Raw genomic sequence first — 25,506 nt, 5'->3', positions numbered from 1 at the left:
ATCAAGTGGTTTTGCGACAGTATCTGGTATCACGTGCGTAACGCCCACTCAGAATATTGAATCCTGTTTTATTTATTATACCTCCCACATCTGCAGGATGTGAATAACGGCGGTTTTGTTTGGTGCAATAACTTAGCCTCATTAACACAACGATATTCGCAGAGCATTGTTCTAATAATTGTGAAATTATTTGAAAGTAATTTAGCAGAGTTTTCTCAAATTAAAGAAAACACGTGTTTGGTATTAAAAATGGCTTTATTATTTAACAAAATATTCTCCATTATACTCTTGCATGCCCTCAAAACAATTTTTGAAGCACTTGTACCACATTGAACATAAAGTGCTTTGGCACCGAGTAACAGAAAGAGTTCATTAGAAACTGATTTGCAGACATACGGTGAATGTCCTATCAACTCGATGTTTTGATCTCCTAAAAAGTCTTCTGTTTATCGAAATGTGCGAGGACCTGCGTTTTCAAGATGCAAAATAATTCTAACGGAGGACTGCGTCTTCTATTTAGGAGGTCACTCTACGAAATTAAAAATGAGACATATAGGGGTAGTGGGGGTAAAGTGATCACTTATTTGTTTGGTAGCATAACTATTGACTGTTGATTTATTATTGTAGGCACCTTGTGTTTGAAGAGTTTCGTTACTTTGGAATCATTCTAAATAAATAAACAGCCATTCCATGCTAAAGCGGCTCTCAGATTTTCGTGAAAAGTGGTATATTTCTTATTTATAGCAAAATATTAGACACAAAATATTGTAACACGTTTGTCTGTAGCGCTTCACCACATTAATAGAAATTTTCACACCTTCCTGTTGACAGATTGATCTGAAATTTGGAACGCACCCTTATCTCTGCAGTCATTATAAAATTGACGAATTTACGTTGGACTTACAGCCAGATGACGCAGCGAGTAAAATGAGGATGTTTTGTTTTTTTTTAATATGAAATTCGTTTAAATTTGTTAGAAAAATACGAAATTTCCTCCAAATTTCCCGTATTTAAGTATTTTTTCCACGCTGAAAAGGTTAGAAATTCATCATTTCACAATGTGCTATGTATATTACGAGGAATGGCTTGTTATAAGTATTGTAACTTATTTTTTTTCAACTAAGTAAACAATGAATAAGGTGTTTTGCGCTAAAAATACTGCAAATCCTTCTCGTATCGGCCCCTACATAATCAATGATATCAGCTAATTTGATATGATATCGATTTCATCGCAATTATCCATAGTATCAATAACCGATGCGCATTTTTTTTATCCCATTTATTTATTTAAGGCTCATTAGCATTTTTGCTGTAACAGAGCCGAATTTTAATCGTGTACATGTCACATGGTTATCATATCTATAATTAGTACATTACACAGTTGCCATTCGCCAGTATTCCTTCTATACCATTACATATGGTACATTCACACAGTAGCCATTTAGGCGTAAGAGTATTCTTTCTGTTCTTCCATTATCCAGTTGGACCACCGGACAGCGGAGACAGTTGATTGATCATTGTTGAGTTATTTATAGAACAGTAGTCCGATGTGTCTGGCAGAGCAGAGCAGTTGTATGGATGAATCGATCTTATTTCGACCGTGGATCGATCTCCATCGCTGATGATTGTTGCGTGGACGTAGTTATTCTGTAACAACACAAAGATGGTCAATGAGGGCCCTGAGTTTTGAACTCACGATCGATCGCTTACCAAGCGAACGCGCAACCAATGTAGCTACGGAGACCCCCAACCGATGCGCATTATCAAAATTAAAATTTTCGAAGATTATATATGACTCAAATATATATGTCAAATCGCGTGTTGAAACCATCGTAAATATACAAAACTCCAACATTCTTACCATATACTGACGACATTCAATGGCTGAAATGAATCTAAATCGAAATAAAATGAATAATCACAACCGAATCTTGCTTTGCAGTGCGTAAAATAAACAAACACTCTCACTTTTGTGGTTCTGAGATCTAATATAGATGTCGCATGAGCTGATTCAGCTTTGCGTAAATTCGTCAATTGCGTTTTCATGATTTAAAAAATACAAGATGGTGGCCGCTACAAAATGGTGGATTACACATTTTCTCAAAACTCCATAAACATATCAATATGGATATCAAATAAAATGGCTTGACTAGGAGAATACACAGTTATTCATGAGGAATGCAAATCCAAAATGACCGCCACCACAGAATGGCGGATTAGATATTTTCTCAAAACCCCATTAATATGGGTATCGAATGAAAGAGAGTAACTAGTAGAAAACAGTTATTTATGAAAAATGCGAATCCAAAATGGCCGCCACCATAAAATGGCGGATTTCGCATTTTCTCAAAACAAACCCCATCAAAATGGGTAACAAGTGAAGGGGCTTGACCAGTAGATCTCAGCTATTTTTGGAAAATTCAAATCCAAGATGGCCACTGTAACAAAATAGCCAATTACTTTTTTGAGAGGTTTCATTCAACTTGACCTGTTTATATGTGTTGCTTCAGCAACGAATCGAAACAATTTCCGTAATTTTAATATTTCTTGGTGATAATATATTAAAATTTCCCTACAACAATATTACATATTACATTACTTCATAGATATCGAAATTAATCATTTCTTACGTTTGTAGATTCTTAGTAATTCCTGATTTGAAGTTTCTGCTTCTTTCCTCCTCTCTTCTCGACTTCAATCAATCTAAATCGAAGATATTCTTAAATATAGGCAATTTAGAAAATGCACACCGAAATACCTTAAATAATATAATGATTCAACACAGTTTTCGTATCTAGCTTTCCAATCTCTACAATTCTCTTCTATCTACGACTTCTATCACTGGCGTCTTTATTTGAATTTCCGCTATTGAATTTGAATTTCCTTTATCTGCCTTTCTTTAATCTCATAATACCCCTTCTGATCCCTATGTTATGTTACTGTGCGTTACCTTGTGGTACATGGGGTTTTGATAGAGGTGCGTTGTCACAGCGAAGCTGTGTACAACAATATGTATGTTTGTATGTCTGTAGAGTTTTTTTATCCCATTTATTTATTTATTAGGCTCATTAACATTTTATCTGTAACATAGCCGGATTTTAATAGTGTACATGTACATATGTTAATGTTTCTATAAATTGTAAATTACACAGTACAGTAAAACCCGTTTTTGTGCGGTTTTTTTTTTGTTCGAATTTTCTTTTGCGATTTTTTTTGTGAGATTTTCTGTTCTTGTGCGGTTTTTTTGTGCGATTTTTTTTGTGTGGTGTATGAAAAGAAGCATATTTGACGAAGTTTTCGTCCATTTAGTTTTTTTATGGTTAATATGCATTTCAGTGCGAAAAAAGCATATTTGCGTCTCAAATATCCACGTCTGAAATCATTCCTCTTCCCTCATCAATTGATCTAAGTTTTTTTAAGTTTTTGCATGACATGATTTCTAACAGCAACACGTTTCGACATGCAACCAAAAGCACAAAACAGCCACGCGCAACCGAAAAGGTAAAGTGTTCCATCGCAAAGCAGGGAAACAAAATGAAAATTGAACGGTGAATGGCGTGGATTTGAGTTATTTTCTTGAGGGAAACTTTTTTTATGCGGTCCCTATCTACCGCACAAAAAAAAGGTTTTTTTTCAAAATGTGTACCGAACACGATTTTTTAAAGCTGCTGGTGAAGTTTAGCCTGTAGTTAGTAGTAGCCATTTTGGAATTAAGTTTTCTGTTCCATTAAGCGGACCTTACACGGTCAAATTTATTGACAATATGATGACATTTGAGAGCATAATGACAGCTGAACATGGCCGACAACGCAGAAATCCGGATTTTCTGATTTTCGGGCATCAATATCGTGACATTTCATATGGATGCATGATGATGACGTTTTACCTCATGGACTTCCAGACTGAGTTGCCAGATTTGCAAGCGGACATTTAATGTTTGTTAGTCTTTTTTGCGATTGCAATTAAAATTTATAAACTTCTGAAATTGTAGAAATCATAAATGAAAGCTTTTGGTTTGGAAAACTGATACAGTAATTTACATTTAATGCGACATGCCGAGGAACAACTCAGTGTCGCATTGGAGGCGATTTGACCTGTAATTGGACATTGAAGATGAGAGTGGTACAGCGTCGACGTCTGGCGGCAAATTTCAATGTGGGGCCATAATTTGGGCCCGAACTCGATGTTTACAAAAATTTCTAACTAAACGTGTCGCATACAGGTCTGTCCAATTAGAAAAATGTCGCATTAAATGTAAATTACTGTACCTAAAATAGCAAAATACAGTACTTTTCGCGATAAAAATCAAAACCTCAAAGTAAACTGACAATGTGATGGTGAGAGAGTGAATGAAAATTAACAACGTCTTAGGAATTTTTTAACATTGAACTCGGTCATTCTTTGCGCTAGCGAGCGGGGTCTAAGTTGTGTGTTTCTTCACACTCCGCTATAAAATTTGGAGAATGAGAAGATCTGGGAAAATCACAGGTGAAAAAAAATCACGTGTTAATTCAAGTTACAGTAGAATCCCGATTATCCACGAATAGTCGGGATGATGTTTAAATATAGAAACTATGTTTTATCAATACAGAAATAGATACAGATACAGATACAGATAATCGGGGTTCTACTGTCATAGTCTCATTTATCGAATAAAAACATTTGCTTGCAGATAATATAATTTGCATATATTTTCGCAATCTAAAATAATCTGGCATCCCTGAAACTGAAAGGATCAGTGTGTATTTGTGAAGCGAGTATTATGATTTGTTTTTGAGAAGGAAAAACGAGTTTTAAAGTGTAAATTATTAATGAAAATTAACTTTTTCAAATCAAATTAGTATTCTATGTGAATGCAAATCACTTTTTTTCTGCAAGTGGTGAGAAAATCCCATACAAAAATTGTATCTGAAACTGACGTTATATAATAATAATAAATTTTAGTAGGAATATCTGAAAATTCATAGAAAATAGGTTAAGTTAGAGTTAGGACTACGCGCTTCAACTAATTAAATAATACCAAGTAGATATTTTCATTCAAATTTTACCAATTGAAAATTGCCTTTTAGCCTTCTAATCTGATGGAGAATAGTTTGGATCCCAAACTCGAATGTCGCCACTAGCCATCGCGGATATTTTCGTTGTCTCGGGTTGAGGGCGATATTGACCGTGTAAGGTGGCAAAATATTGATTGAGGTTAGATCGAATGTCGAAAGCCTAGCTGTCACGATATTGAAGACACTTATTGTCAATCAGTTTGATCGTGTAAGGTGTCCATTACATTATGCTAAATTACACATTAGTAGCTATTTAGGCGTAAGAGAATTCTTGTTGTTGTTGAATGTTCTTCCATTGTTCAGCAGACCGGACAGCGGAGACAGTTTTTTTACAGGCTCAGTTACATAAGTTTAAAGGAGCCAAACTCCTATCTGTATTATTACAAGTATAATATATAAACATTTTTCATTAAGTCTAATGTTAATGAAGAAGAGAACCGATTATTCGCAGTTTGCTCGAGTTTAGAAGGGTGACATTTTTTTTCAGGAAAAGGAAGGGATATAAGGATATGTTGACAATGTTCATACTCACATTCATCATACTCAATTCTTAAGCCTATCTTATATCTAATATGTATTTACATTTCAACTTATTCTATTGTTAGTAAGAAGGAATTTGATTCAGCGGAGACAGTTGATATTGATTATTGTTGGCCTATTTATAGAACAGCAGATCTTTGTTCCACCGTGGATCGATTTCCATCGCTGATGATGGTTACGTGGACGTAGTTATTCTATAACAACACAAAGATGGTCAATTGAGGGCCCTGAGTTTGAACTCACGATCGATCGCTTGGTGAGCGAACGCGTAATAATAAATTAATATTAATAAAAATTTGACCACGTTCCTTTTGACTTAATGGTCTGAAATTGGGCACAAACCTCTTATAATACTGTATATACTGTGTATTCCATTATCTTGAAAAATCCAATTTGGCCGCCGGTACAAAATGTCTGAATGGCTTGACTTGGAGAACACACATAAATTCAAAAAGGTATATGTATTTTTTTGTAATCCTCAATAGAAAAGTTCAATTTTCGGACCACCCTTAAATGGAAATGGGCACCTTGATAAAAAAAAATACGGGTCCAATATTCTATGAAAAGGTACAAAACAACCACTTTTCATGAAAATCTGAGAACCCCTTTATCGGTTTGGCATGGAATGGCTGTAAATAAATAATACGACTATTTATGGAGACGCATGTGTTATTAATGAACACCATAAAATGAATATTCAACCGACTGTCAAACTTAAAAATATCGTATAACACCTTGATATTTGTTCTTTCCATTCATTTGACGGTCATCATTCCGCTATCAAACAGTATTCACCGGGAGCGTTCACCGCTTAAAACGTTCATTCAACACATAGGTAATTGATATGGATAAGTTTGACCGTTGTTTTGATATGAACAATTCGTGTAACTACTGTCATCCGTATGAAACTTCTGATATTCACTGGAAGGGTTCCTCAATGCTGTTTGTATAATCCTACACTGCCCAAATCACTTTTGACTGTTAATATTTGTTGAATAGAGAAAGATTAATCAATATAAATTGTTTCCAGTCATGATTATTCAGCTAAAAACAAGAAAAAAGCATGTTATATCACTGAGTGGTGTTGGTGGTTACGTCACCTATACAAACATGGGCAGTACAAGGAAATCATCCGATACAGAGAGGAAATATTAAGTGTGGCTTATCTATTCCACCGTTATATGCTGAAGGAGCGAAATAATGTGGAGATGTATGCTACTACTGCTGCTATGATATAACACCAACATCACTGTTATACTGTCAGGTGCGAGGGGTAGGGTATTGTGCATTTGATCTATCTTCCACGCACCTCACAATCCGATCATTAAATAACCTTCCAAATTTAACTGATCGTACTAAAGTACTAAACTAGTGGACTATTTAACAAATTAGCATGGTCATATGGTAACTGCGTGACATAAACTTTGGACGGAGCGTAAAAAAAAGTTGACATTTGTTCAAAAATCGGCAGATTTGCAATGATTCGATATGTTTAATTCGCCTCTAATTTGTTATGAAATTATTCAGGCATTGTTTCTTGTGAACTGATCGTCCATAGTTTAACTGACATTCAAATCATTGACAGTCAAATGACATTCAAACTAAAATCAAATGAGCCGGAATCAGAGAATAGTTATGACCATGGACGGGAGAATGAATATGGCATATTTCCACCGCTCTTCTGCTCTAACTGTTACAGCCGAGGCAGTGCACTCATGGCCACGTTTACAGTATATATTGAGCAATGAATTTTGCGCAAGAGAGCTATGTGATTGTCATAAAAAGTGTTGACCGTTTTCCAGACTGGTCACATGTCAAAATATAAATATAAACGGAAATTTCTCTCGCGGTAGCCTTCCGGTCATACTTGAATGTTTAAACCTTTCTCTACGAGTGTCGTCTACAGGCGATATTAGGGTGATACTGCACATCGATACGCATACTTTTCAGCGGTAGCACTCCGATGGAGCACACTACCGTAGTAAAATGGTTTAACTTCAGAAAAATGAATAAAAAATCGACTTTTTTCAAATTTCTAGACTATAACCAAACTAGCGCGGACGAATCAAGCAAACGGAACCAAATACAGTGCGTGGAGGTTATAGGGTGCAATAAATGTTTCTATGGTGGATAGACACTCCACCCCCCTCTCTAATGGGAGGCTGTTATACAAATGAAACACAAATTCCTGCATAACTCGAAAACTAATCAAGCAAACGGAACCAAATTTGGCATATGGAGGTTTTAGGGGACAAGAAACATTTCTGAGGTGGTTCAACACTCCTCCCACCTTTCTAAGCGGGGCTGCCATATGAAGTAAACACAAATTTCTGCATAACTCTAGAATTAATCAAGCAAATCGAGCTATATTTGGCATGTGGAGGGTTTAGGGGACCCGAAACGTTTCTATGGTGGCTCGATACACTTACCCCCTCTCTAAGGGCATGGGGCTGCCATAAAAATGAAACACAAACTTCTGCGCAACTCGAGAGATATTCAAGCAAACGGAGCCAAACTTGAGATGGGAGAGTTTTTGGGTAGGAGAAATGTTTCTATAATGGTATGACACCCCTTCCTCCTCTGGAAAAGAGAGGGGGTCCCATGAAAATAACGCACATATTTCAACCAAACATATTCCAACCAAACATGACAATTGAAAATTTTCGGAAAACTCTGAAGGAAAATGGGAAAATTCGAAAAATTCAATTCGCATGTGTTCTACAATTACATATTGACAAGCGTTGTTAGTTCATTTGATGTTTGCGGTAGCGAAATAGATCTTCGTTCGAAACTGGAAATGGATTTTAATGTGATAAAACACATCCCTATATCGTCTTCTATCTATGTAAATAAAAATGAATCGTCGAATGTATTGATAAGAGCAAAACTCGAGGAAGGAATTGTCCAATAAAGGGCTGTCTTCATTCTATCACATTTTCCGTATCAAGCATTTATTCCATTTATCGGAGACATGTTAAACAATATACAATTTATCGGAAACATGTTATTTGCAAGTGGATGAAAAAACTTGCACGAGAATTGTGTTTGAAAATAATCTGATATTATAATGTAGAGTTTTGGTAGAAGTACTGAAATTTTATAGTAAAAAATAATTTTAAAGAGTAGATTAGAAGATCAATTAATGAACAAATCTGCGATTGGACCCATGAACGTGCGCTTATTAAGAAAACGTGGATTTCATAACGAGAAATAAATTTTGGGCAAGAAAAAGTTTGCCGGGTCAGCTAGTTTCACATGAAAATGGTATTTTCGATTTTTTTTATGCCAATGTCTTAAAATTTTCATGTCTTAAAACTGTATGAAACGTCGAGATCTACTGTCACAAAACAATTTTCTAGATGACTGTAAATCTCGACATGTCATGCAATTTTAAGACATTTGGCGTCTGCGACACTAGTAAATGAAGTCCGAACAAGCCAATATGTTCCTGTACTGTACTGTTCTTTCTTCTCCGGAAATTGATTTTTGTCCAACAGAAATTTTTTATGGAGCTTTTTTCAGGCACGGTTTCCATCCCCCTTCATAAAAACCTGAAAACGATTCCGATACTTCTTTCATGCTTGTTAAATTGGGAAAGTTTCTTGAATCCAACGTGAGTTTCTTGAAACGACAAACGTGTTAATTGATCAATCTTTTAATTGGAATCTGTCACTGCTAGAGTCGAATGAATTTTGAAGTCTAAACATTTTAGAATAGAAAATGAAAATCAATCTATAATTTGCGATGACGTATGTACAATTCCGACATCTACGGTGGTGTGAAGTAATTAACTCTATCAGATTACCAAGCTCGAAAGCAGTTTAATTTTTTTATTACTGTAGAAAATATGGAAAATTAGTTTTTCAAAAATTTTCCCTTTTCCTTAATAATTTTCAAAAAAATAAATTTCTCGCCGTTAAATTGATCTACGGCCGGAAAGGAATACAAAATAATAAAGACAGCTCAAATCGAACAATCTTTACTCGAATTGGACGACAACAATTTGGCGGTCCATTCTCATTTTCCTCCTGAAAATCCATTATTATTTACAAAGTGGTGAAACATAAATATCAATGTCGTCAAAATTAATTCCAATTGAAGAAATTAACTCCAATTGGACAAACTTATCATTGTAGAATAAATGCGTAATATTTTTTTATTTCACTTCTCACCTAAGTGGTGCGGACTCAATTCACTTCATTTTCAAGCAAATTCATTCATTTTTTCAAGTGATTTCTTCCAATAAATTCTCATACCACCAGAGATGCCAGATTTACAGATATGTTTGTGAATTCACAGACGTATCTGTAAAATACTTTTAATTGTGATTGCAGACTTTTTGGATATAACAATATTTCACAGGTTTATGAAAAATGAGAGGCTCTATCCATCATATCAAATATATTTGACTCTCTTTATGACATGTTTCCATAGTTTTAATACATAAAAAGTTTTCATATTTAGTTTATATCAATACACATGACGTTAGACCTATTTCTTGAGTCATTCATTAACACTTTGCGTCCGTTTTGTTTGGTAACAATAACTTGTACACGTCAACGTTTTTTATGATTTCATAAGTACTTTTGCCCTGACATCATTGCAGACGAAAGAGACGATGCAATTCTTCACGATGAATGAAAAATTGCATTCATTTACTATACATACTATACATTTACTAAGCTAAACTTCGAAATTTCATGACAGTGAGGGAACAGAGTCGAGAACCTATAATAACTATCGATGAGATTGGTAAAACTTAACAGATTGTAATTTTCCGATAATGTCAAGAACGGCCGGCGACAAAACAGCTAAACCGAATTAGCGCTTCCAGCGCCAAGGGAATCATTTTTTAGCAAACGTGTAGACGGCAACATGTGCGTCGCTAATTTCCTTAACCCTCCTGTACTCGCGTGCAAAATCATAACACGTATACTCGCGCACGGTGTCACAGACCGAAAATTGAACTTCTCTGTAATTTTGCTTTTGTTTATTTTTCCGGCTTTATTGGCATTTATTCGAAGAAGAGGATATTATTGAATGAAAAAACACCAAAAAATATGTTTTCTTCCTCTTTATAATGTTTTAATAGTCATCTAATTCAGCCTCCTCAAAACAGAGTAATTTTTGATACTCCAACACAAATAACGAAATTCGAATTTTTCACTGTTATTGATTAAAAGTAAGCAACTGAATATAATTCATGGAAGTATAATGAGCTATAAAAAGCATAAAAACGTATTAATCGATTGTGGTTTCATTGGAGTAAGAATCATAACATAGCATAACTTAATGCTCGAAACAAACATATTTTTTGCATTTCATGCAGTTATTGCGTGTTTTCGGGTCTTTTATCGAAGAGAAGAATGTATGAAGACCCTCTAGGTAATTATCAGATGATAAAGGTTCTGGAATATAATGTTTGCATATTTCTAATATTCTTTGTCTCTGCATTCTTGGGAAACTAAGATACAATGCCTTTTTTAGATAGGGCATAAAAAGATGATATAAAAGGATTTCTAGGAACTACCTTTTCTTTTTCTTGTTTTCTTGTCGATGTTGTCCATTTAAAAAAAAATATCTCCGAAACTGTAACTGTTAAAAATTAACATAAGCCGCCGATTAGTTTTACTGTTTACAATTCTTCCGCAAGTGTAATTCTTTCACAAGTGTGTATATGTATGACCATTATGTTTAGCGAATAACCATACGAAAGTCAAACATTTATATTTAGCTTTTGAACGTATGAATCTAATATATCGAATATATCGACGAATAGTTAATATATGGATCCGTTGATTCCAGTTACAAAAGGGACTGAAATCAAATAAGAATAGTCCGGTAATGATCTTACGCATTATATTCAACAAATATTCCACGCCACCAACATTAATTTACACATTTCATCCAAGAATATTCTAGAATATGAAAAAAGGCACTTGTCCAAAAAAGTTACTCCTATACTCGCGTTGGTGTGTCAAACCGAAACTGTTAAAAAAGTAGCACACGTCCTTTTTGTACCAGCACATGCGATACGCTAAACGATGACGAACGACGAATAACGAAGCTAGAGAGAATCGCAAAGTCGTAGTGTTGATATTTTGTGAGAAATGAACGAATTATTGATTCCTCGGTCTGACAGACCAATGAGTGAGTATAGGAGTGTTAAAAATGACTCTCCTAGAGGGGTCTCTTTTGAGCAAATGACAATGAGTTGATTCTGCCCTGACTGAACATCTTTGAGTAATGTTAAGATTGACTACATCCAAGCGATAACGGGGATCTTTCATCCCAGTTCGTGAGCATCACTTCAATCTCGCACTGTAAGCCTATATACATCTATACAAATAAAAATGGAAAGCCAAATCTGTTCGTAAGCGGAGAACCCGAAGAAGGTTGGCCCGATTTTAGCCTTCTTTATCTTGTTGTATTTGTCTCTTCTCATAGATCAATATAGTGGAGAGCAAAACCGCAAAATTTTCGAAAAACTCTGAAGGAATGTCGGAAAATTTGGAAAATAGAATTTCCATATGACCTAAAATTACATCATTATGAGCGTTGTTAGGCCATTCGATATTTGCACTAGCGAAGTTTATCTTTGTTCGAAAGTGGAAATGGATTTTCAGGCAAAACAACGCATTCCTATATCATCTATCCATCTATCTATATAAATAAAAATGGTAAAAATGAAAGGCCAAATGTGTCGCTAATCGAAAAATCCGATGAAGGAAAGCTCTCTTTGAGCCTTCATTTTGTTGTATTTGTTGTATTCTGCCCATGTAAAGCAGCCTCATCTTTCAAGAAAAATATTAAAAATTTAGCGACCTCTAGTCCAAAGCCAATCATACAATAAAAAACAAAAAAAATCGATAATTACGAAAATAAAATTCATTTTTTTGCAACTTTAATATTTTTAAATGAAAAGCTAGCTCATTGGCTTCATTTAGATATGTCGATAATCTAAACCGGCTCAGTGTTTCTGAAGTTATGAATTTTTGAAAAGAGACATTTTGGGAAAAAGTGGGGGAAAAAAATATTTTTCGGATCACCTAAAAATGGAAATGGTCACCCTAACACCCTATACAAAATATCAATGAATCTATGAAAATTAACGTTAAAAGACATTTCTACAGATCCGCACACTTTTACACAGATCTTCACATATTTTTACAGGCTTTCTTTCAAAACATCTGGCAACTCTAATTTCCACTTTTTATCGGATGTTTTCAAATCGCAGGAGTAAACATTTACGTGACTGTGACTTCGTTTGTTTTTAGTTCGTTCGGCGAAATGTTATATCAGGGAAAGTGGACATTAAAAATGCGTTGCTGAATGAAAGGCTGCCCGAATACGAGTGAAAGGTGCGCGTTAACTTTTATCGTATTACCTCGGAAACGTATTTACAGACGCGCTGGGTCGATTTTTGCGGAGACGACAAACTAGTTCCGAGTAAGGGTTCCTGTATCTGTAGAGTAAGTACGATGTTTCAATTATTGAAAACCAAAAGTGTAGCAAACCTTTCAAACACATTTACAGGTTACAAATACATCGTTACATTTCAACCGGAAAAGAAACCTCTTGAGAACCCGTAATGCCTTCTCCACAATTAAGCCGTTGACTCAGAAGATTACGTCCATCATCAAAATGAAGCGCAGATTGCTTTACCGCTATATTCATCACCAGGACTAGCGGATCAGCTTCACTAGCAAAGCTGTGTTCCCCGACGTTAGAAAAAAACGTCTCCAAAACATTTCACTTTTGCTATGTATGTACGTATCAAAATTCGCCAATGTCGAATTTTGCTCCCACATTAAAATCTTGCAGTGAACTAAGCGTTATTCGTAGGTTATTTATATTCTGTCAGGTTCTGATACCTTGCAATATAAGATGCTCTTTTAGAGATGCAATCGTTCATGTTATAAGTTTAATTATTTTTGCTTTTGATAACAATACCTTTTTCATAGTGTTGATTATCGTATGAAAAATAACACTCCTGATCATTGGATCTTTTTTGACATTTCAATTGGATCTTTTTGACAGCCGTTTTGATTGACCTAGCTTCTCACTGCAGTACATATGCGCAGCTATTTTTTTTCGAATTTTTCCTTTTTAAATATTCTTCAAAGTATTCTATCATTCTAATTTGAGTGGAGACAAACACAACGATATATAGACGACTCAAATCTGATCAGCCGTTCTCTTGTGACGATGAGTTATACGTACGTGAGAAAAACCTTGTTTCATATATAAGATTTTGAAGCATAATATTAGCTTTAGTACCATTGGTTGGCATAGTTATAATGAATTTGACAAAGTTGATGGTATCCACGTAAAAAATCGCATTCACTGTACTTCAGTAGGAAAAAGATAAACGGTGTAAAGCTGGCCGATGACGCAGACTTCAGAATCTTTTCGTCTTAGATTGAACATGAGAAGGCAGTATTACACGCTACATATGAATGCCAAAATGACTCTCATTCAGGCTAATCCGAATGCTATATGAATAACATTGGTGAATTGGGATAAAATATTATTGAGATCAAGCTATAACTAATATTGGATCGTTATTTTGAAAAATCTGTAAATCTGTATGAAAACCTAAAAAATCTGTGATCTGTATCTACAGATTCTTGGTTTCAAAACGTCTGAAAAATATGTAAAAACAGATTATTCTGTAGATATGGTAACCCTGGTGGCCACAAGCGATTTCTGGGATATTTTGAATAAAGACGCAGAACCTGTGAAGAAGTTGATTGAAATGACGAAGCGCCAAAAACTTGAGGAAAGAAAAAGGGGAACTGAGCTGGAACGGATAACCTTGAATTATCTTATTACTTTAAACAACAAATAAATTTAAATCATATATATATAATTATCATTAAGGTAATGTAACCCTTACGGTATTTCAAATCATGAAGCTACAGCATAAAGAAACGTCAATGAACGACAGGCGTTTTGGGGGCAAATAGAAGAAGAGGTAAATGGTTGAAATTATCACAAAAGAGGTTGTTGAAAATTATTTCAAGTTAATTACAAAAAAAACAAGTGATAAAAGTTTGATTGCAAGTTTACAAGCATACAATGGTTATAGACAATTTCAAGACATTTGTGTGTGCATGGAAGGTTGCAGTACATTTTTTAGACAGAGCAATTCGTTGTTTTTTTTGCATGTTTGATGATTTTATTGCATTAGTAATTGTATAGGAAATTGTACAGGTAAATTGAGCTTAAACGACAAAAAACGTTATGGAAAGAGAGTGTCCGAAATTCGAATTAACTCTGTCCGAAATTTGATTTGTTTCATAAATAGTGTCCGAAATTTGATTCGAATTCGCTTCAATTGAAAAACATTTTTATTCGATAATCTTTTATGTTTTCAATCAATAGGAACCACAATAGAAAGCTTGAAAGCATATTGAACTAATTTGATGAAATTATCAACCAAATAATAGCTGTGCATAAAGTTTAGATCTGTTTTCTGTATCAAATGCCTTAAACGTCCGAAATATGATTCAGAACGGTATCATAACATCTCCCACAATCTCCCAGTGTTGTTTTTCATGTGTATGTGTAATCTTTTCAGAGAGCAGGCACTGGAAATTGAAAACAAAACATGGATCGGATTTCAAACGCAACTTCTGATAGTTTCGATAAAAACACAAATTTGTTTTCCGGTCGAAGAAATGGTGCAAACAAACTAGCGATGAAACAAACCCACATTATCATATTCCCCAAATTCTGCTAGTGTTTTCAACATAGCACCGTGAACCTATTATTTCGCTAATAATTTGTCCTGGAGAACAGTTAATCATTTGTAATATTCGACTGAAGAGCGCCATCCCATAAAACACAAGAAACAAGTGGAAAAGTTTTACTCCAGCGAGACTCCTTCCTGTTACACATCTTGTTTTCCTCCACATGCCCTAGCTGCCAGGGACATGGAACAAACTTTCCCGATATTAGCTTCTGTTTGAATAAAATCCATTATCGTCCACAACCCCTCGCCCCCCTCACCCCACCGGATGGTTACACAACTTCCCTTCGGAAGAGATCAATCTGATAGCGATTCGTTCTACGGTAGATATTTCGCGTCAGGCTCAAGTTGTTTAGCTATTAATTTTCCTTTAATTATTAATAATTAATTTCCAATTCTCTCGTCGAGGAAAAACTGCATGTTCCCCAACATCACAACAGGGGGCGCATCTCCGTTCAAGACTTTCCAATATTGACTGTCGGTTCGCCTAGGTCGGGAAGACTGTGGATATTTATCTGCAGTAAATAATAAGCACATCAAGTGAAATCCTTGCTTGCGCCATACGCTCCCTTCACTTGTGCTGCTTGCGTTCTTTTGGGATGATGTGATGATGATGGGGGTGGAATGGGGAAGAACATTTTCTGTGTTGTTTTAACGCTTCCGCGACGCCGGAATAACTTTTCCGCTCGCTCAAGCCGTTCATTTTATGGGTTTGTTGATGAAGTGAAAGTTTCATATAATAATGGCTCGTTAGTTGCGGGCTTGGCGGAATCGATTTATAAGTGGTCTTCACACGCATTCTAGCCTTGTTGGAGAGATGTGTTTTGTTGCTCAACCATCACCACGCGCTCTGGGATAATTCAATAGTCTGTTGTCAGTGCACAGCAGGAAAGCTTACCCAAAGTGTTATTACCTTTACAAATATGGCAAAGGTACTTTTGCGTCTGCTAATGAAAGACATGAAACACATGACATATGAAAGTATTGGTTTTCATAGAGAACTCTTGTATCATATGTCGAGAATCATACTCCAGTATTGCCTCCTGCTATCATTGCTTTATACACTGGATATGAGTTGTTGCATTTAATTAGAATAAACACATTCAATGCAATGGCAAAGTAAAACATTTACGGTTTTTTGTTGAACTCGGTTTTTTTTCGCTAAACAATATTACCATTCACGTGCATAGTTTTAATTCCAACGATCCACAGGTCGTACAGCCATAGGAAAAAAATCGTTTTTTTTTCAATCGGTTCTACCAGATATGCAGAGCTGTTCATAAATACTTTCTGCTGTGTAGACAAATATTGGTTGGGAAAGGATCAGCTATCGACATTAGAATAGTTCATCTGCTATGGAATTTCGTTTTGAATCTTATATGTTTTTCAGCATACCCGTAAGATTTTATTGTTTCGTGCATTCTGATTGAATAAAATCATGAATAAGAATCAAGTATAGTTGAGAATTTTCTATTCAAGAAATGAATTGATTTTAACTACAGTCATGAGAAATCAGAAAGTTTATTTGGAAAATAAATGAATACCCATGAAAAAAACTCAAACTTTGTTCAAGAAGTTCTATCGAGTTCCTGAAGCATGAAAATTTACTTGTTGCATAGACTGCCACATTTTTTTAGATTTTACATTCGGAGGTCAGTTTCAACCTCTCTCAAACCAACAGATCAGAAGAACACCATATGAATTCCGCTTTGTGATCTTGTCTCTATCAGAAGAAACTTGTGGATTGATTGCAAAACAATAATATATTGCATGGTGTATTAACCCTTTCTAAGGCAGTGGAAACTAGGCGACGAATCAACTCCAACTTCAGAGATCATAATCCTTACATGAGGAATAACACATATTTACCATTGACAAACAAAATTAACTATTGAAACAGTTGAAAAAAATTGATGGCAATAAGGGTCCTCCACGGGGGCCTCCGTAGCCACATTGGTTGCGCGTTCGCTTAGTAAGCGATCGATCGTGAGTTCGAAACTCAGGGCCCTCATTGACCATCTTTGTGTTGTTACAGAATAACTACGTCCACGCAACAATCATCAGCGATGGAGATCGATCCACGGTCGAAATATGATCGATTCATCCATACAACTGCTCTGCTCTGCCAAGACACATCGGGCTGCTGTTCTATAAATAACTCAACAATGATCAATCAACTGTCTCCGCTGTCCGGTCTAACTGGATAATGGAAGAACAGATAGAAAACTCTTACGCCTAAATGGCTGCTACTGTGTAAATGTGTGTACCATATGGAATGGTATAGAAGGGAATACTCTAACGCCGAAAATGTGCTAATTATAGATATGATAAATATGTGACATGTACACGATTAAAATTCGGCTCTGTTACAGCTAAAATGCCAATGAGCCTGAAATAAATAAATGGGACAAAAAAAAGGGTCCTCCACATACCACGTGGACAGAAAAAGCTCGAGTTTAGACACCCCCTCCCCTTCCGTGGACAAGTGTGGACATTTTCTATACCCCTCCTTCTGTTGTCCGTGGACACTTCTTCTCTTCATAGAAACAAAATTCGGGGATAAAATTATGTTGCGTCTAAATTCTATTTTAAATTCGTTTTCATTTTCTATTCTCTGTTTTTACTTGATAAAAATGCTTTATTAGTAATAGCAGTATGTAATCAATTTTTGGTTTATTGCCTAACATTGCCCGTGAAGTTATTTGTATCGTTGTTTAGTTAGAAACATCACTAGAGTATCTAATATCGGACATTTTCTATCATAAATCAACATAAGCTGGTTGAGCTGTTTCAGTTTTTAAGCTGGAATGTTCTTTAAGCTTCCGACTAAAATGGAGTATATAGTGTAGGACATAATAACATTTGTAAGACCGGCCATTTGAACTTTATTGTTTTGTTCGGGCGCTAAAAATTAAAAAAAAAACAAAAAATTCCGATGATTCATAAATAAAGAACCAGATGGGAAACTATCACACCTTTCCAAAATTTAAATAGATTCTGCATGAATTACAAGTAGTTTCTAATCCGTAACTCTTTTTAGTTCAATGTCCGTTCAAATAATGATACAGCTTGTTAGCTACATCTACCCTTCATAAGATTATTCATCACAAATTCGTGAATAGGTTATGATCTGAGAAACCCCAAGTCCCTGAAGACCGTCCGGATTTCGTTACCAGGTGTCCAATTACCCAATAATCGCAGGAGTTTATACACAAAAACAGCAACAAATGATTTTGGAATACTTCGTTCCACTCCTGATTTTTTTCATTTGGTTCTATAATTATGAAACACTAGCGGTTTTGTTTTTTTTATGTTTCACGTCTGAATAGAACAATTAAATTCAAATGGCCAATCCTATAAACGCTCAAAATAATCAGTGCCTGATTGTTGATGCTGTTCCCTTAACTTTCAAAAACAAAAATCTATCCTCGTTTAATTATCAATCTGCACTACAAAAATCTACCAATGCTCTTTCTGTAAAACTTCGTTAATTTTGGGATGTGTAGGGTCATTCGAAAAAATTTTGCCGATTTTTTAGGGGAAAAACAAAAGCATAATTTTTAGGATACACACTTATATGATTCTACACTTCAACTATAGAACCACTTATTTTTTTAAGCTTTTAGAGATGCGAAAGATATCGGTCCAAATGATAAAATGGTACACAATAACTTTTTTCGTTTATAAAAAAATTGCAACCTTCATTGTTTTTGTAATGCTTCAAAAAAACAACAAACAAGGTATCGGTGTTTTTTAACTTTACCTCTACTTTTTTACTTTTTATTTACTTTGCTTTTTTTTAACATAACACCTCCTTTATAAAATTAACGAAAATAGTTAATGTTTCTCACTATTTACACTTCGTTTCAAACGAGCTTTTCCTGATCGCTGAAAATTTTAAAACTTGAGTGGTTCTAACTTCTTGAAAGATACTCTATGTGCACCGTTTTTAAACGGTTTTATTTAGCTTGCCCTGTAATCTGTTTGTATGTTTGTATGTTCGTAACATGTCTGTCTGTAACGCTTTACCAGATTAATAGAAATTTGAAACCCTTCCTGTTGACCGATTGATCTGAAATTTGGAACACACCTTTATCTCTGTAGTCATTATAAAACTGTGTATTTCATGATCTTGAAAATCCAAGATGGCGGCCGCTACAAAATGGCGGATTACATATTTTCTCAAAACCTTATCAATATGGGTTTTTCCAAAACCCCATCAATATGGGTATCAATTGAAAGGGCTTGACTAGTAGAACACAGTTATTTATGAAAAAAAAAAACCAAAATGGCTGCCACTACAAAATGGAGGACTATATATTTTCTCAAAACTTCATTAATATGGGTATCAAATGAAAGGGCTTGAGTAGTAGAACACGGTTATTTATGAAAAATTCAAATCCAAGATGGCTGCCACTACAAAATGGCGGACTACATTTTATGTCAAAACCCCGTTAATATGGGTATCAAATGAAAGGGTTTCACTAGTAGAACACAGTTATTTATGAAAAATACAAACCCAAGATGGCTGTCACTATAAAATGGCGGACTATATTTTCTCAAAACCTCATTAATATAAATATCAAACGAAAGGGCTTGACTAGTAGAACACAGTTATTTAAGAAAAATGCAAATTTAAGATGGCCGCAATCACAAAATAGCCAATTACTTTATTAAACGGTTTTATTTAACTTGAACTGTTTGTGTGTTTGTAGAGTTGTCCCACATTAATAGAAATTTGACCAATAGGAACTGACCGTATTTATAAAACACCTTTATCTCTGCTGTCATTTTAAAACTACTTATCTTGAAAAATCCTATTTGGCCGCCGCTACAAAATAGTTGATTCCATATCATCTAAAAAAAAAGGTTGATTGAGATATGTGTATCAAACGAACGAACTTGACTTGGAGATAAAAGATGGGAGATGGGATAAAAAAATATAATTTTCCACGACCTAACAAAGGGTTAAATCCTAAATTTGAGCGCAATATCTTGAAATATGATTTTTTAATGACTTTTCAAAGCTTGGCATAGTGATTTTTTTTGTTTTTTTTTTAAATAAAATACATTTTTTGGCGTCGAAGGAAAAGTTGTTAGAAAAACTATACAAAGTAAATCTCCTTCATTAGACATTGTGAAATTCCATCATAGTAAGTATGACAAAAAAAAATTGGTCAGTGGCCCCTTAATAGGAAGTATCCCGTGTCGGCCACACATTGGAGACTGTAATTACTAACATAGTCATAATGCAAAAATTGTCGATATATTAAACTCCCGGCCCCGTGAGGTTAACGCCATATGAGCCTCAATGAAAATATATATTTTGGGAAAAAAATAGTGAAAAAAGTTATAGAAAATCAGTTTAAAAGTTTTGTTGCCGATGTTGTGACTACATGCAAAATTTAGGTAAAAACATAAGCTTTCAAGTGAATACTTTCGTCGTAGCGCGAAACTGCGCAAATTGTCTTTTTAGTGAGAAAATAGCATTGTTTTACTACATTTTTATTTTTTTACCCTTTGCACTTGAAGTTTTTTTTCATTCGTATTACCAGAAACTCGAAGTAATTTCAGCGAAAAGATCATTTTTACATGTAATGTTATGAAATGCGCATTAAAAAAAATCATCGTTGTATGTTATTATATTTGTAATTGTTTTTGAATACAAATGTTATAATATATACAAAACAAAATATATATAAAATTATTACTTTTTGTAATTGTCCGAAGTGTGATACCAGGACTTCCATTTGAAATTTTCATTTTCGCATTACATGCTCTGCAGTATGGCTTGAATACTTGTGCTGAAGATTAAAGGTACAAGCGGTCATTTTAGATATTTACCCTTAGGATTTGATTCAGTTAGAATCAGAGCTGCATTTTTCCATCAATGTCACTGACAACTGACGATCCACGTTAGTCGCATCCTACTGACAAAAATGTTGGTCAAATGGTGACTGACGGAGTACGATGCAACAATTTGCTTGTTACTGAGCTTCGTCAATACGTTTTGACCGACCAAGTAGGCGTTAAAATTGTCAGCATCGAATTGATGATTGTCGGAGACTGTATTTTATTCTCATCGAGCAAAGGTTCGATTTTCGTTCCGGTTGTTGTTGCCGGTATTTACTGAAGTAAATACTATGTCGAACACGCGATAACGTGTAAGAATGGTATTCAGGTAGCCCAACGTAAACAAATGTACCCTGGTAAACGTGTAAACTTCCATTACATCAAGTGGCATAGTATTTCCCGTCTTGACGATCATATGGCACTGACTTGCAACATGCATTGGTCGTCAACACACTCTGACAAACTATTTAGTATCGAAGAGTGAGGAATTTGTTTTGTCGGTTTATATTTTGTTGCACGTCGTTTGGTGGTAATGTTGCAATGGTCGTCATAGTAGCCCAAATACATGCAGTGACAATGACAAATTGCAGCTCTGGTTAGAATCTAAAATCACTGTTAATTTTATACCAGCGGTCGTAGAAGGCGTATTTCAAATATTTTGACACCAAATTGTTAGGGAAACCTGTATCTTTTGACGGTGAAAATTTCACGCTGATTCGTTTCGTTTTGGAAAAGTTGTGCAGGATGGATGCCGAGAGAGGAATTTTGATTATGGACACCCACATTCAAAAACCGAAGTACTTAAATCACCAAATTGCTGAAGGTAGCTAATTCGACTGTGTATGATGTACTGGAAAATTTTTGTGAACGTGCAAGTGTTGTTCTGATGGATCAGAGGACTCGTCTTAGTGGAACATACGAACGGAAGCCAAGATGTGACCAAGGTTTTCGTCAATGAAGATATAGGATTGAGTGTCTTGGCCAGTTTTGGTCAGATCTGGTAAGGTGTCACCACAGTCGAGCGGTCCTTCAGTGGTTCCCCGTGATAATGGGATCCATTACATTGGAATAGATCTCAGTCCTCCCAATTGCCCCCAATTCCGCCCAATCATAAAATGTTGGGCAATTGTGAAGCAGTATTGCGGAATTTGTGCGAGATTTTGAATACTGCAAAGATCCAAAGAGACTTTGGATACTGCAGAAAATCAAGAGAACTTTGGATACTTTGGATAGTGCAGACATCAAGAGATCGTGGAATAAAATGGCCGCTGAGGTTGACCAACAGTGAGTCCAAACTTTGATGGAGGGTATCCGAAGAAAAGTAGGAAAATTCAGCAAAACTGTAAAAGGATATTTTTTATACTTTTTTTCCGAGAGGACAATGAATTATCTATATTTAGATAAAAAGACATGTTTTTACCTTTAACCCGAGATACATTTGTTTTTATGACTCCGGATTCTGAATGAATCAAACTTTATTCAAGAGTATGATCATGAGAAAGGTTGGCATCATCAAATAACAAAAATAATAAAACCCTTCCGGGTCACTTTTGAACGTCAATATTAATACAATTTAGACAGATTAGTCCATATAACTCGTTTCCAGTCATGATCAGCTTAAAACAAGAAAAATGCGTTTCGTATCACTGGTGGTTACGTCACCTATGCATGGGCAGTATGCTTGGTTTCGCGTAAACGCGTGAATGACCAATATGATTTTTTTATCAGTTAATTTCGATTGAGATACAAAAGTGTCAAACACAATTCTCGCGTAACTTTTGAAAACGTCCTATGTAACATTCACATCAACTCGAGAAAAACGAAGTTGAAGACCGGAACATTGTTTCACGAATTATTTCAAAAGGAATCGATCTTTATCAATACTTTCACCACTATCAGCCAATAATAACTCTGGAAAACCAATCGAAACTGTTGTAATGTGATTTTAGTTTGAAATTGAAGCCTCCGAGCGAAAAATGTTACATTGGACGTTTTGACTGACGGCTTTGTACATTGGACAAATTACGTTGCACGATGAAAATTTGAAAATAACTACTGAGCAACGATCCAAACACTTGTACTTTGTGCTAAAAGCAGATCTTTATTGTTATCATTCGTAGAATTACACTAAAAACGGTATCTACACTCGAAAATAACAAAAACTCAATATGTCCGAAGTGCGACTTCGTGTTGTTTTGATTGCTTTGTTACTTCGGACGTATCGAATGTTAGAGGAAAGTGGCGTCCGAAGTAACAGTTGAGTGCTTAAAATTAGAATCTGTACATTGGACATATTGTGTGTCGGTGATAAAAAGGTGAAAAGGATAGATACTTGAACGGTTGTTTTCGCAATGCGTTCAATGATTGAGAACTAAAATGGTGTGCATCCATTAACTCGATTTGTTTACATTTGTTACTTAGGACCTTTTCAAAAGTTACGCGAGAATTCCTCAGCTAATTTATATTTCGAACCTTTTTGTTCATAGAATTCATGGATATTCGGGATACATCGCCTTTACATTCACGTTCACGTTATATATATATATGAAAAATATTTGAAATCCATCCACTACGACGGAAGTTATGATATCATACAGTGGAAAAATCTTTGAAAAAGTGTAAAAAGTAGTCCCTTACAGTGGTATCTAGTTTGTTATAAGCTACGATAGTTTCTCTCGTCAGTCGCAGCGAAAACAACACAAACGCGAACGTCCTCGTTAATCTCCACTTACCTTCGCTAGCGTCTGCAATCGAAGAAGCACCTCTCTTCAGTTGATGGATTCTCGTTTCATTGGATTCCTCCCCAGGTGGAGCGAGAGGATTGTCGGTTCTATTTTCCTGCGTTACAAAACGCGACCTCACTTTCCAGTGCCCAGTGCACGTAAACACCTTCCACACATTATTTATCAGTCAGGTAGCAAGGTTATCTTCTTCACTCTGACCAATACTAGCACACAAACGACATAATAAACCGGGAAAACAATCGATGCCGTTAAGACAACGCAGCTGGAAAAGCTGCGGGCGGTGGGGGAAGTGGAGAGACCAGTAATTAGCTCCACCGTTCCTCCAATGTGGCACCCGCGCGTTCGAACCCACCCTACTAACAACACGATGGATGGCCTTTCTTTAATAAATACAACATTTACACACCCACACACTTGTACACAAGCTTATGAACACGCACATGTGGTCTCAATCAACACTTTCCTTTAAAGGAGCGCTGTCGGGAGGAGCGCCTGGCCATTGTTTTCGTTGCTCCTGCTTTTGTCGTTTGTCCGTTGCTGCACATTTGCCGACAAAACGGAACTACTCTTTCCGGAAGAAAGGTTGGCGCACTGTGTAGAGACTGTTTAATAATTAATTATACTGCATCCAGAATGCACACAGAGGACTTTTTATATATAGGGTTTCAATACAGGCTGGCAGAGTTCGTTATGTACAACGGCTCATGTATAGCCGAGGTACAACATTCTCAATTCACAACTCTAGATTAGTTTTACTTCGTCAGAGTCACTGTTACCATAAACTTGTCCTCCATAATGGGCGAATCTTGCTCGACCATTCTAAATAACGAAAGAAAAACTTTTCCCACCGTCAGTCTATGAAAAGAATTTCCCAGGATTTCTTTGTGTGGAACAATTCATTCATTCTTCCTTACTACGTTGTTGGCACCAGTGAAAAGCATCGGTGCTGGATTCTAGTGGGGTAAGCAGAAGAAAATAAAAAAGAAGAAAAAATACCGAGGGAGCAAATCGATTGACGCGAGCGATCACGCGCGGCCGACCGAGACACACAGGTTTAGGAACCTCTCTAGTACACTGTCCTCTAGGCGGGCGAAGTCCTTGTCGTTCCGGCAAATATACGTCTTGCTAGTCCGGGTACCGGGCTCGAGCAAAGGTTCATTGCATCGACAGTTGTATGCTAACTAAATTATGCTCCAGATTCGGAGCTGCGTCAACCCTCAGTATCAGGGGAGCCTTCGGAGCTCGTGACGGAATCACTCGTCGTCCGCCAGCTAGCTCTAGCCGGAATAATCTCTGGGCATAGAGCTGCAAGGATTGCTCGTGCCAGTCCGGCCATCAGCACACGAATCGGTGCCGAAGTGGAGCTTGCGCGTGCCCCGAACCGGGACCAACACACGCTCGTTTTTTCACCTTGCTGTGCCAAATGCTTCGGAAGGACGGTGGGTGGGTGGCTGGTATCCAATGCAGAAACGAACAGACAGAATGCTGCAGTCAGTTACTGAGACAAGTTGCTGATAATCATTGATGACGCTGATGCTGATGATGATGACGATGACGG

The 25,506-nt window shown here is 36.0% G+C and overlaps 1 protein-coding gene across 2 annotated transcripts in view; it reads right to left on the bottom strand.

Moving 5' to 3' along the window:
• Window positions 1-25,149, bottom strand: part of LOC129767287 (irregular chiasm C-roughest protein-like) — a 434,835-nt gene extending 409,686 nt beyond the window's left edge. For both annotated transcript variants that reach the window (XM_055768041.1, XM_055768131.1), the window contains exon 1: window positions 23,937-25,149. The gene's annotated coding sequence lies outside the window, so the exon portion shown is untranslated. The remainder of the gene's footprint in view (window positions 1-23,936) is intronic.
• Between the last annotated feature and the right edge of the window lie 357 nt (window positions 25,150-25,506).

The sequence above is a fragment of the Toxorhynchites rutilus genome, chromosome 1, assembly GCF_029784135.1.
Source record: "Toxorhynchites rutilus septentrionalis strain SRP chromosome 1, ASM2978413v1, whole genome shotgun sequence".
NCBI lineage: Eukaryota > Metazoa > Arthropoda > Insecta > Diptera > Culicidae > Toxorhynchites > Toxorhynchites rutilus.
This window is presented reverse-complemented; position numbering and strand designations above follow the sequence as displayed.